The sequence below is a fragment of the Apium graveolens genome, chromosome 8 (assembly GCF_009905375.1).
Source record: "Apium graveolens cultivar Ventura chromosome 8, ASM990537v1, whole genome shotgun sequence".
In the NCBI taxonomy this organism is placed as follows: Eukaryota; Viridiplantae; Streptophyta; class Magnoliopsida; order Apiales; family Apiaceae; genus Apium; species Apium graveolens.
The window spans coordinates 49,952,417-49,965,059 of record NC_133654.1 but is presented as its reverse complement, the minus strand read 5'-3'; positions in this window follow the sequence as shown (position 1 = coordinate 49,965,059).

Here is a 12,643-nt window from a genome sequence, read left to right as displayed (position 1 = left end):
TTTGAAATTCTTGCTCTTTTGAATAGTAAAAAGCCGAGAGCTCTTCAAGAACAAGCCTTGGTTCTTTTTGATTTTGATGAAAAAATGATTTTGCTTGGCTTGGTTGATTGTTTTTGTGTTTGATTTAGTCAATTACCTTGTTGCCCTTGAATTTGTGTTGTTAAAAAGTCACCACATCTCCTTCCTTCCCATGTCATGCTTGTGTCATCCTCATGATTTCATCCTCCCCTCCTTGTCCTCTTCTCATTGGTTGGGTGACATCATCCTCTCTAATCCCTTTGATTAACTTCCTAATTGTTTGCCTAATGACCGCTGATCTGTTATACGGTTCGCTTAACTTTCGTTTTCGTTTATCGTTTGAAGGATCATACCCGGGATCTTATTACTTAGGTTCCCTTAACCTTTCTCAATACATTATATTTCTTTTTTTATGATCCTCTATCATAATCCTTTAATTTAAATCCTTTTTATCATGTTACCTTATACTCAATTCTCTCCGTATCTAGTAGATTTCCGGGAAAAACCAAAGTGTTCGGAATTGGATTCTGACGATCTTTACATACACTTATATACTACATAGAGTACTAATAATATCCCAGAAGATCAATAACAGAACCCCTACATAGTGTGGCTTGAAAAGTTTTCTCATACAGCAAAAACACTATTCATAAGGGTTTCAAAATTTCCCAAAAATTGGGGTTATTACAAGGTTGACTTACATACACTTCTTCCTCCAAATCTCCATTCAGAAAGGCACTTTTGACATCCATTTGATAGACCTTGAAATTGGCATGGGCTGCATAGGCTAAGAAGATTCTGATGGCTTCAAGTCTTGTAACAGGAGCAAATGTTTCATCAAAATCTATCCCTTCTTGCTGACAATAGCCTTTAGCAACCAATCTTGCTTTGTTCCTTACTACTATGCCATTTTCATCCATCTTGTTTTTGAATACCCATTTGGTGTCTATTGGATTCTTTCCTTTAGGCTTGGGTACCAGCTTCCATACTTTATTCCTTTCAAATTGGTTTAGCTCCTCCTGCATAGCTAAAATCCAATCAGGATCTAATAAGGCTTCTTCTACCTTCTTTGGTTCTTCCTTAGACAGGAAGCTGCTGTATAGACATTCTTCTTGAGTTGCTCTCCTGGTTTGAACTCTGGAAGAAACATCACCAATAATCAGTTCAAAGGGGTGATCTTTTGTCCATTTTCTTGGTTGAGGTACATTAGCCCTAGATGAAGAGACCTCAATGCTGTCTTGATGTGTGATTGAGTTTTGATTGCTAGAAACTCCCCCTGAGTTTGTGGATCTTTGATTTGAAATTGGGGTGCTTTCTATGGGTGATCTGCCTTGACTTCCTGCTCCTTTTGATAACCCGACGGATGGTGAATTTTGAGTACCGACGGATGAGGCAGGTTGTCTTCCGACGGATAATACAGATTTCCTTCCGACGGATGAAGCATTATGTAACTCGACGGATGTTGAGTTTTGTGCTTCATTTGTAGTAAATTTGTCTGCATTATCCTTAGACACTGTTTCTTGATCACTTTCATCATCACTTTCTTCACTGACCATCTCAACATTGTCGAATTTGAGGCTCTCATGGTAATCTCCATCTTTTAGTCCTTCAATCTTTTTATCATCAAACACAACATGTATAGATTTAACAACAATGTTGGTTCTTAGATTGTAGACTCTATATGCTTTACCAACAGCATATCCAACAAAAATTCCTTCATCTGCTTTAGCATCAAACTTCCCATTTTGATCAGTTTGATTTCTCAGAATATAACATTTACAGCCAAAGACATGAAGAAAGTTCAGAGTTGGCTTCTTGTTCTTGAACAATTGATAAGGTGTCTTGCATTTTGCTTGATTAATCAGAGAGATGTTCTAAGTGTAGCATGCAGTGTTGACAGCTTCAGCCCAGAAATATGTTGGTAATTTTGATTCTTCAAGCATTGTCCTTGCAGCTTCAATAAGAGATCTATTCTTTCTTTCCACTACTCCATTCTGTTGTGGAGTCCTTGCTGCTGAAAACTCATGCAGGATCCCATTTTCCTCACAGAATGCTCTCATGACATAGTTCTTGAACTCAGTTCCATTGTCACTCCTGATTCTTCTAACTTTGAAATCAGGATGATTGTTAACTTGCCTTATGTGATTGATGATGATTTCACTAGCTTCATCTTTGGACTTTAGGAAATAGATCCAAGAGAACTTTGAGAAATCATCTACAATTACTAGGAAAAATCTTTTCTTTGAGATTGACAAAACATTGACTGGTCCAAACAAATCCATGTGAAGCAGTTGCAGAGGTTCTTCAATTGCTGAATCAAGTTTCTTCCTGAATGATGCTTTAATTTGCTTCCCTTTTTGGCAGGCATCATACAGTCCATCCTTTGTAAACTCCACCAGAGGAATGCCTCTAACTAGCTCTTTCTTTACCAGCTCATTCATGGTCTTGAAGTTCAAATGGGATAGCTTCTTGTGCCATAGCCAACTTTCATCTTGACTTGCTTTACTGAGAAGACAAGTTACAGATTCTGCTTTATTTGAGTTAAAGTCAGCTAGATACACATTTCCTCTTCTCACACCAGTGAGAACCACTTTGTTGTTTTGATTATTAATCACAACACAGGTTTCTTTGTTGAAGGTTACTGAGTTGCCTTTATCACAAAGCTGGCTGATACTCAACAGATTGTGTTTGAGACCATCCACTAAGGCAACCTCTTCAATGATGACATTGTCCTTTGAAATCAAGCCATATCCCACAGTATAACCTTTGCTGTCATCTCCAAAAGTGATACTTGGGCCAGCTCTCTCTTCAAACTCTGTGACCAGGGTAGAATCACCAGTCATGTGTCTTAAACAACCACTATCCAAGTACCAAAGATTCCTTCTGTTTCCCTGATTGCTTGAGGAACTTGTCTCTGTTTCATCAGACTTGGCCATAAGGGCTAGATTGACATAGCTGATCTCCTCATCTTCATCCAAACCATCAGCTGCCCAGTCATTCTCTTGTGTAATAAAAGCCCTTTCCTTCTGTTTGAGTATATCAAAGTATTTTTGCTTATAATCCACAGACTCAAATCTCTTCTTACTAGAATCTGACTTTCTACATTCATTTGTAAAATGCCCTGCCAAGCCACATTTGAAACACTTGAATTTTGACTTATCCACCATGTTTCTATTTGGCTTGGCAGCTCCAAAGTTCTTCTTGAACTTGAGCTTGGCAAATCTTCTTGAAAGGAATGCTAGGTGCTCATCAATGTCCTCCATGTCATCTTGACTCAAAGAATCTTCACTTTCTGCAGCTAGCCCTTTACCCTTGCTTTCACAGGCCTTTGAAGTTGATTCCACAGCTTCCATCTTCACTTCCTTCTCCTTTTCCAGTTCAGCAACTAGTGCAATGGATCCTCCTTTCTTCTTTCCTCTCTCCATTCTTTCATCCTGCTCTATTTCAAGCTCATAGGTCTTCAGAATGCCATACAGTCTCTCCAAAGTAAACTCCTTATAATCTTGTGAGTTTCTCAATGAGACTGTCATTGGTTTCCATTCCTTTGGAAGAGATCTGAGAAATTTCAGATTGGAGTCTTTAGTCTGATAGACTCTTCCATGCAATTTAAAAGCATTTAGTAGCTTTTGGAATGTACTAAAAATGTCAGTGAGTGACTCACTTTCTTCATTATGAAAATGCTCATATTGTTGAATCAGGAGCTGCATTTTATTTTCCCTTACTTGCTCAGTACCATCACAGATTATCTGTATTGTGTCCCAAACTTCCTTGGCAGTCTTGCAGTTGATGATGTTATCAAACATATCTGCATCAACACCATTGAACAGAATGTTCATGGCCTTTTTATCTTTCCTGACTTGTTCAAGATCAGGATCAGACCATTCATGCCTTGGCTTTGGAACTGATGGTTCATTTCCTGTTGCAGCTCTCATTGGAACATGAGGGCCTCTTTCTATGCAGTCCACATAGGCCTCATCTTGAGAAAGCATATGAAGATGCATCTTTACCTTCCAATGATGGTAATTATCTTTATCCAGAAAAGGAATCTTGATTCCAACATCTTTCTTGTTCATCTTGCTGAATTGTTTTGATCTTTAAACTCTTTGTAGATTAAGAGCTTGCTCTGATACCAATTGTTAGTCCCTTAACAATATAGCAAGAATTACAGAAGGGGGGTTGAATGGAATTCTTTATCTTTTTCTTGAAATAAAAATGTTCAACTCAATTATAGATATATCTGTTTTGATTAGCACAATGCGGAATATAAACTTTAATGAATCAAAACAAGAGTAATTAAAAACAAGAGTCTTTAAAAACTTTCTGGTGGATTTAAACAATTCCACCAGAGATATATATTAATATATCGAGAGAACTCTGTGTGCAGAAATGCTCACAGCTGCTTTTACAAGATAGAACAACTAAGAACACAGGAAATGCTAAAGATAGTGCTTATAAAGATTTCTCTGTGTTTGTTTCTAAGCTCACTTAGTTTTCTTAGTTATTTTATATTTGCTACTCTCTTGGTTTATATATATTACCAAGATTACAAAGTCAAACGAACTGAATAAATATAAAATCTAACAGTCTTGATCTTTGCTGCTTTTCGTCCTCTATGACCCAGTTAATAGGCTTCCACAGTTTTGTATCCAATCTCGACGGCTGTGTGTCAGCTTTCACTGTTCAACTGATGTTTGAATCTTGATATTATCATCCGTCGACTTTCAGATCATCCGTCGATGACTTAATTGATCATCCGTCGACTGCTATTTTGAACATCCGTTGAAAGTCATTTGATCATCCGTCGAAGCTTTGTTAAGCATTCGTTGATAGCTATTTTGGCACTTGACTTCATTTCACTTATACAGAATTACAAGACATTGCTTATGTACAGTTAATCAACCTATTCTGCATATCTAGTTAAAGTCAACATGACTTATATGCTACTACAGATTCTATACAAAGGTGCATACAACACTGTGCTACAAACTTATCATTATATAAGCTACTCACTCGATGGATAATAAACTACTCATCCTTCGGTACTCAAACTGAGTTATCCGTCGGGACTATAATTCTTATCCGTCGAGTGCTACATTATTTCACTAAGTAAAATCTACTTAGATGTTTTGTTTAGGTAATCATCAAGTGCACAACATATTCACAACAATTATAAGCAAAAATACTTTGATCTACTCAAACAGAAGGAAAGGGCTTTTATTACACAAGAGAATGACTGGGCAGCTGATGGTTTGGATGAAGATGAGGAGATCAGCTATGTCAATCTAGCCCTTATGGCCAAGTCTGATGAAACAGAGACAAGTTCCTCAAGCAATCAGGTAATTACTACATACCTTGTACATTTATCTAAAGCTGAGTGTAATGATGCAATAAATGACATGTCTACAGAATTGTATCATTTGCGTGTTACACTTAAGTCCCTCACTAAAGAAAATGCTAAAATCAAAGAAAACAACTTGTTTTTGAGTGAGAGGAATAATGTGCTTGAGTCTCAGTTTGTTGAGTTTGAGAAACTAAAAATTGAGTGTAGAATTGCTAAGGAGGAATTAACTGAGTCCTTGAAAAAGGAAGAAATTTTAAAGAAGCAGCTCGATCGTGAACAGGAGGTGATTAAAGCATGGAAAACATCCAGAGATGTTCATGCTCAAATCATCAAGGTTCAAGGAATTGAGTCCTTTTGTGATGAAGCCTGGAAAAAGAATAAGGAGAAATTAGAACCTATTTTGGTAGATGGATTGCTAACAGATGTAGACTCGACGGATGATGAGGACTATCCGTCGGATAACAAAATGTTCTATCCGTCGAATGATAAAAATCCTCATCCGTCGGCTGTGAACAAACCCATTAGTAAAGCCAAATTAACCAAGCTAAATGAAAAGTATGGGTCTGTTTCCAAGAACTTTGTTTCAGGGGAGTCAAGTCAAGCCAAGAAAGGGAAGAAGGCTAATGTTGGTCACATGACTGTCAAACAGTTGAGTGACAGACTTGAGAAGATAGAGGTAAAAACAGAAACTAAAAGGAAAAACAATAGGAATGGTAAAATAGGGATTAACAAACATAACAACTACACACCTGACAAATATGCTCCTAGAAAAATCTGTGTCAAATGTGGTAGTGTAAATCATTTGTCTGTTAATTACAAATCTGCCATGCCTACTCCCATGTCTGTTCAGCCTCAATTCTCTAACATGAATGCCATGTCTCCTATGCCTGTTAATGCTATGCTTTCACAGAACATGAATGCACAGTTTGCTAATATGCCATTTGCACCTAATCCATATTATGCTGCATACAATATGCCTCAAATGCCATTTAGCATGCCTTACTGGAATAACATGTTTGCACCAAGCATGCCATTTCCTGTTAGTCATAACATGCATAATAATTCTGTAGCATCTAGTGGTTTCAAAGGGCCAACCCAAATGACTAAGGAAGAATCTGAAATTCCTAAGTCAAATGAGTTAAAACCTAAGAAACAGAAGAAGAAAGCTAATAAGGTAGGACCCAAGGAAACTTGGGTACCAAAATCAACTTGATTTGATTTTGATGTGTGCAGGGAAACAGAAGGAATCTTTGGTACTTGGATAGTGGTTGTTCAAGACACATGACTAGTGATTCTACCCTGCTCACAGAGTTTGAAGAGAGAGCTGGCCCAAGTATCACTTTTGGAGATGACAGCAAAGGTTATACTGTGGGATATGGCTTGATTTCAAAGGACAATGTCATCATTGAAGAGGTTGCCTTAGTGGATGGTCTCAAACACAATCTGTTGAGTATCAGCCAGCTTTGTGATAAAGGCAACTCAGTAACCTTCAACAAAGAAACCTGTGTTATGATTAATAATCAAAACAACAAAGTGGTTCTCACTGGTGTGAGAAGAGGAAATGTGTACCTAGCTGACTTCAACTCAAATAAAGCAGAATCTGTAACTTGTCTTCTCAGTAAAGCAAGTCAAGATGAAAGTTGGCTATGGCACAAGAAGCTATCCCATTTGAACTTCAAGACCATGAATGAGCTGGTAAAGAAAGAGCTAGTTAGAGGCATTCCTCTGGTGGAGTTTACAAAGGATGGACTGTGTGATGCCTGCCAAAATGGGAAGCAAATTAAAACATCATTCAGGAAGAAACTTGATTCAGCAATTGAAGAACCTCTGCAACTGCTTCACATGGATTTGTTTGGACCAGTCAATGTTTTGTCAATCTCAAAGAAAAGATTTTGCCTATTAATTGTAGATGATTTCTCAAAGTTCTCTTGGAACTATTTCCTAAAGTCCAAAGATGAAGCTAGTGAAATCATCATCAATCACATAAGGCAAGTTAACAATCATCCTGATTTCAAAGTTAGAAGAATCAGGAGTGACAATGGAACTGAGTTCAAGAACTATGTCATGAGAGCATTCTGTGAGGAAAATGGGATCCTGCATGAGTTTTCAGTAGCAAGGACTCCACAACAGAATGGAGTAGTGGAAAGAAAGAATAGATCTCTTATTGAAGCTGCAAGGCCAATGCTTGAAGAATCAAAATTACCAACATATTTCTGGGCTGAAGCTGTCAACACTGCATGCTACACTCAGAACATCTCTCTGATTAATCAAGCAAAATGCAAGACACCTTATCAATTGTTCAAGAACAAGAAGCCAACTCTGAACTTTCTTCATGTCTTTGGCTGTAAATGCTATATTCTGAGAAATCAAACTGATCAAAATGGGAAGTTTGATGCTAAAGCAGATGAAGGAATTTTTGTTGGATATGCTGTTGGTAAAGCATATAGAATCTACAATCTAAGAACCAACATTGTTGTTGAATCTATACATGTTGTGTTTGATGATAAAAAGATTGAAGGACTAAAAGATGGAGATTACCATGAGAGCCTCAAATTCGACAATGTTGAGATGGTCAGTGAAGAAAGTGATGATGAAAGTGATCAAGAAACAGTGTCTAAGGATAATGCAGACAAATTTACTACAAATGAAGCACAAAACTCAACATCCGTTGAGTTACATAATGCTTCATCCGTCGGAAGGCAATCTGTATTATCCGTCGGTACTCAAAATTCACCATCCGTCGGGTTATCAAAAGGAGCAGGAAGTCAAGGCAGATCACCCATAGAAAGCACCCCAATTTCAAATCAAAGATCCACAAACTCAGGGGGGGTTTCTAGCAATCAAAACTCAATCACACATCAAGACAACATTGAGGTCTCTTCATCTAGGGCTAATCTACCTCAACCAAGAAAATGGACAAAAGATCACCCCTTTGAACTGATTATTGGTGATGTTTCTTCCAGAGTTCAAACCAGGAGAGCAACTCAAGAAGAATGTCTATACAGCAGCTTCCTGTCTAAGGAAGAACCAAAGAAGGTAGAAGAAGCCTTATTAGATCCTGATTGGATTTTAGCTATGCAGGAGAAGCTAAACCAATTTGAAAGGAATAAAGTATGGAAGCTGGTACCCAAGCCTAAAGGAAAGAATCCAATAGACACCAAATGGGTATTCAGAAACAAGATGGATGAAAATGGCATAGTAGTAAGGAACAAAGCAAGATTGGTTGCTAAAGGCTATTGTCAGTAAGAAGGGATAGATTTTGATGAAATATTTGCTCCTGTTGCAAGACTTGAAGCCATCAGAATCTTCTTAGCCTATGCAGCCCATGCCAATTTCAAGGTCTATCAAATGGATGTCAAAAGTGCCTTTCTGAATGGAGATTTGGAGGAAGAAGTGTATGGAAGTCAACCTCCTGGCTTTGAAGATCCAAATTTCCCAGAGTATGTCTACTATCTATTGAAAGCACTTTATGGACTGCAGCAAGCACCTAGAGCCTGGTATGACATTTTATCAAAGTTTCTTTTGGAAAATCACTTCACAAGAGGTACTGTAGATAAAACTTTATTTTTCAGAAATATGAATGGCTCTAGCATACTTGTTCAAATTTATGTAGATGATATTATTTTTGGCTCTACAGATGAGAAACATTGTAAAAAGTTTGCCAAACTGATGCAAAGCAAGTATGAAATGAGTATGATGGGAGAACTAACTTACTTTCTTGGTTTACAAGTTAAGCAAGTTAATGATGGAATATTCATTAGTCAAACTAAATATATTTTTGATCTTTTAAAGAAGTTTGATCTAATGGATTGCACATCTACAAAAACTCCCGTGGCCACTGCAACTAAGCTTGAACTAAACACTACTGAAAAGTCTGTGGATATTTCAAGTTATAGAGGCATGGTTGGCTCACTTCTGTACTTAACAGCCAGTAGGCCAGATATAATGTTTGCTACATGTTTGTGTGCTAGATTTCAGGCTGATCCTAGAGAGTCTCATTTGATAGCTATTAAAAGAATTTTCAGATATCTCAAAGGAACACCAAACCTTGGAATTTGGTATCCTAGAGATTCTGGTTTTGATCTAACTGGTTATTCAGATGCAGATTATGCAGGTTGCAGAATTGATAGAAAAAGCACAACAGGAACCTGTCAATTTTTAGGAGACAAGCTTGTGTCCTGGTTCAGTAAAAAGCAAAATTCAGTTTCTACTTCTACAGCTGAAGCTGAATATATTGTTGCTGGCAGTTGCTGTGCACAGATTTTATGGATGAAAAATCAATTGCAAGACTATGGTTTGCAAGTTGAAGGGATTCCTATTTTCTGTGACACACAAGTGCAATTGCCATCACTGAAAATCCAGTGCAACATTCAAGGACAAAGCATATAGACATCAAGTACCATTTCATAAGGGAACATGTAATGAATGGTACTGTAGAGTTACATTTTGTTCCAAGTGAGAAGCAACTTGCAGATATTTTTACCAAGCCACTGGATGAATCCACCTTTTCTAGGTTGGTAAGTGAGTTAGGTATGCTTAATTACTCTTGAATTTATCTGAATTATTCTTGCAAGTTGAAAAGAAGCCAGAAATTTAGTTGATTTTTAGTCTTGGATGAAATTTTGGCTAAGTCAAAATTTGTCTCTCGACGGATGACCATTTTCCATCGGGTTGAGTCATCCGTCGATATACAAATTGTAAATAAAAATCAATTATTTTTCTGGAATATTTTAAAGCTCGAAGGATAACATTTTATCCTCATCCGTCGAAGTGTCTAAATCTTAACCGTTAATTCCCTGAACATTATCCATCGAGTATACTTACAGTTTAATAGCATTACACGACGGATAATGGGTGGAATTTTTTAAATTTTATTTTAAAACGGTAATTTTAGGCAGTTTCTATTGGGTAATTTATTTCTCTTTATTATTTTTATCCGTTGAGTTTGAGCAAAGTATAAAAGCCTATTTCATTCTAATCATTTTCTTTTATCATTCTCAAATTCAACCGTCTTATTTCATTCTCTCTCAAGCAAAAATCCTCTTTCTCTTCAAGCTTTTCTTCCCTAACAATGGCACCCGTAGTAAAGATCATGTCACAGACTGGGTTCATCTATGAGAAGAACAACTTCACTGCCTTGGTCAATAAGGGGATTCAGCAATCTGAAGACTATCATAAGATGATGGACTTCGTGAAGAACTGCAAGTTAAGTTTTGCTATGCTGGAATCACCCACAACTTATTGTGAAGTTGTTGAGGAGATGTGGACAACAGCAATCTACAACTCTACTGACAAAACCATCACTCTGACCATCAAAGGTAATGTTTTCTGTATCAATAGTGATGTCATAAAAGCATGTTTCAAAATTCCTGATAACAATGTTACTGCACCACACACTGACACTGATATTGTCAATATGCTAAATTCCATTCATTATGCACTTCCTACTGCAAAACTAAGTGAAATTAGAAGACTAGGTCTTAGGAAGGAATGGAGTTACTTGTGTGATGTAGTAACTAAGGTCTTTTCTGGAAAAATCAGTAATTTTGATTCTGTGAACATTTCCATGCTTAACATGCTATACATGCTAGTTACAGACAAATATTACAACTTAAGTGATCTGGTTGTGTATGAGTTAGGTTATAAGCTAGGTGACTTAGCCAAAAGAGGAAAGAATATTTACTATGCTAGATTTTTTATGCTTTTGGCTAACCATCTTTCTGAAGAGATTGTACTTGAGAACCCAACCAACAAATTAGTGTGTTGGGTTCAAGAGAGAAGAATCATTGCAAATATGAACAGAGCCAACCATCACAAGGATGTGCCAATGTTCTATTTTCCTGTAATGCTGGCACCTCAGGTAAGTGAGGTAAGTTCATCTACACTCTCAACTATTCCAATCCCTTCTATTTCTTTGGCTTCAAGCATAGCTATGGCAACTGTGACAATGACCAAACAGTTGCCTACCAAAGCTGCCAAAACAACTGCAATTCTTAAATCCAAATCAAAGAAAACCCCCTCTGGTATCTCTCAAAAGGTACCAGTTGAAAATTCTACCAAACACAAAGAGGGGAGTGTGAAAGAGGGTAAGATAGGTGAGGGAAGGGGTGAACATCAAAGAAACCCCAAGGATAAGGTTGGAGAGATAAGTGAATCCCAGCCTAGCCACACTGCAGTTTCCCAACACACTGCAGTGCTTAAAAAGGACAGAAGCTCACTTCTAGCTGCATTCTCCCAAAAGGATGTGGCTATTGAACAAAGCTCTCATCCAAGAACACAGGCCAAGAGGGTTAGGGAAACAAGCCTACACCAAACTTACACTAGAAAGAAGAAATCCAAAACAACTGGGGATGCACAGGACACACACTTAGTGTAAAATGGTGCTAAAGACACAGTCTCTGCACCTTCTCAAATTCAGATTGATGTGGCTCCAATAAATGTGGAGTCACAGCCAAAATCTCTCTTGATAGAAGCCACTGAAACACAATACTCACCAACCAACTCACTGGAAGTGGACATGATAAATACTTCAATTCCTGATTCCCCTTCTTTAACTCTATTGGGGAAGCCAAAATCTAGTGCAAGTGAGCATCATCTTTTAGATGATTTGTTGGCTCACTTGCCAATTCTTTCTGATTCTATTGTGACATCTGTGCCTCAAATAACTTCAATCAACACAGAGTCAACAATAGTTTCTCTTCCCACCTCATTCATTTCTACTCTCTCGATGGATATTGTTCATCCGTCGAGTAGTGATTGTATCCCGACGGATAAGCTTAACAGCAGTTATCCGTCGGATAGGTTTACCACTCACCGGACGGATATCATTTATCCGTCGAGTGTCTCTGCACAACTTCAAACTTCAATAATTTCAAGTGCAGAAGATTTGGTGGTAATACAATCACTCTTAGGACTGAAAGAGGAGAGTGTATTGAGTGAGAGGCTGGGTTGCTCCCAGGCAAAAGGAGAGGAAAAGAGTGAATCTCAGCAATCCATTCATTCAGGATTGGCAAAAGTGAGTGAGAGGAGTCCCACCTTAGTAGGTGAAGGTGAGGGTGTGAGGGTGGGGAGCCAGGGTGAGACCCTGATGCAACAAAAGAGAGAACATGAGAGAAAAGCAGGTACTGGAGCAATAAGGATGGAGCCAGCCATTGCTAGTGAGTCAATGATTGTGGATGATGCTGAAAAGGAAAGACAATTTCAGCAACATTACAAAGCTGTAATTGATAACATTTCCTTGGATGCTGACACTTTTACTCACCCTGTTTCAGCCTATCAACTGTT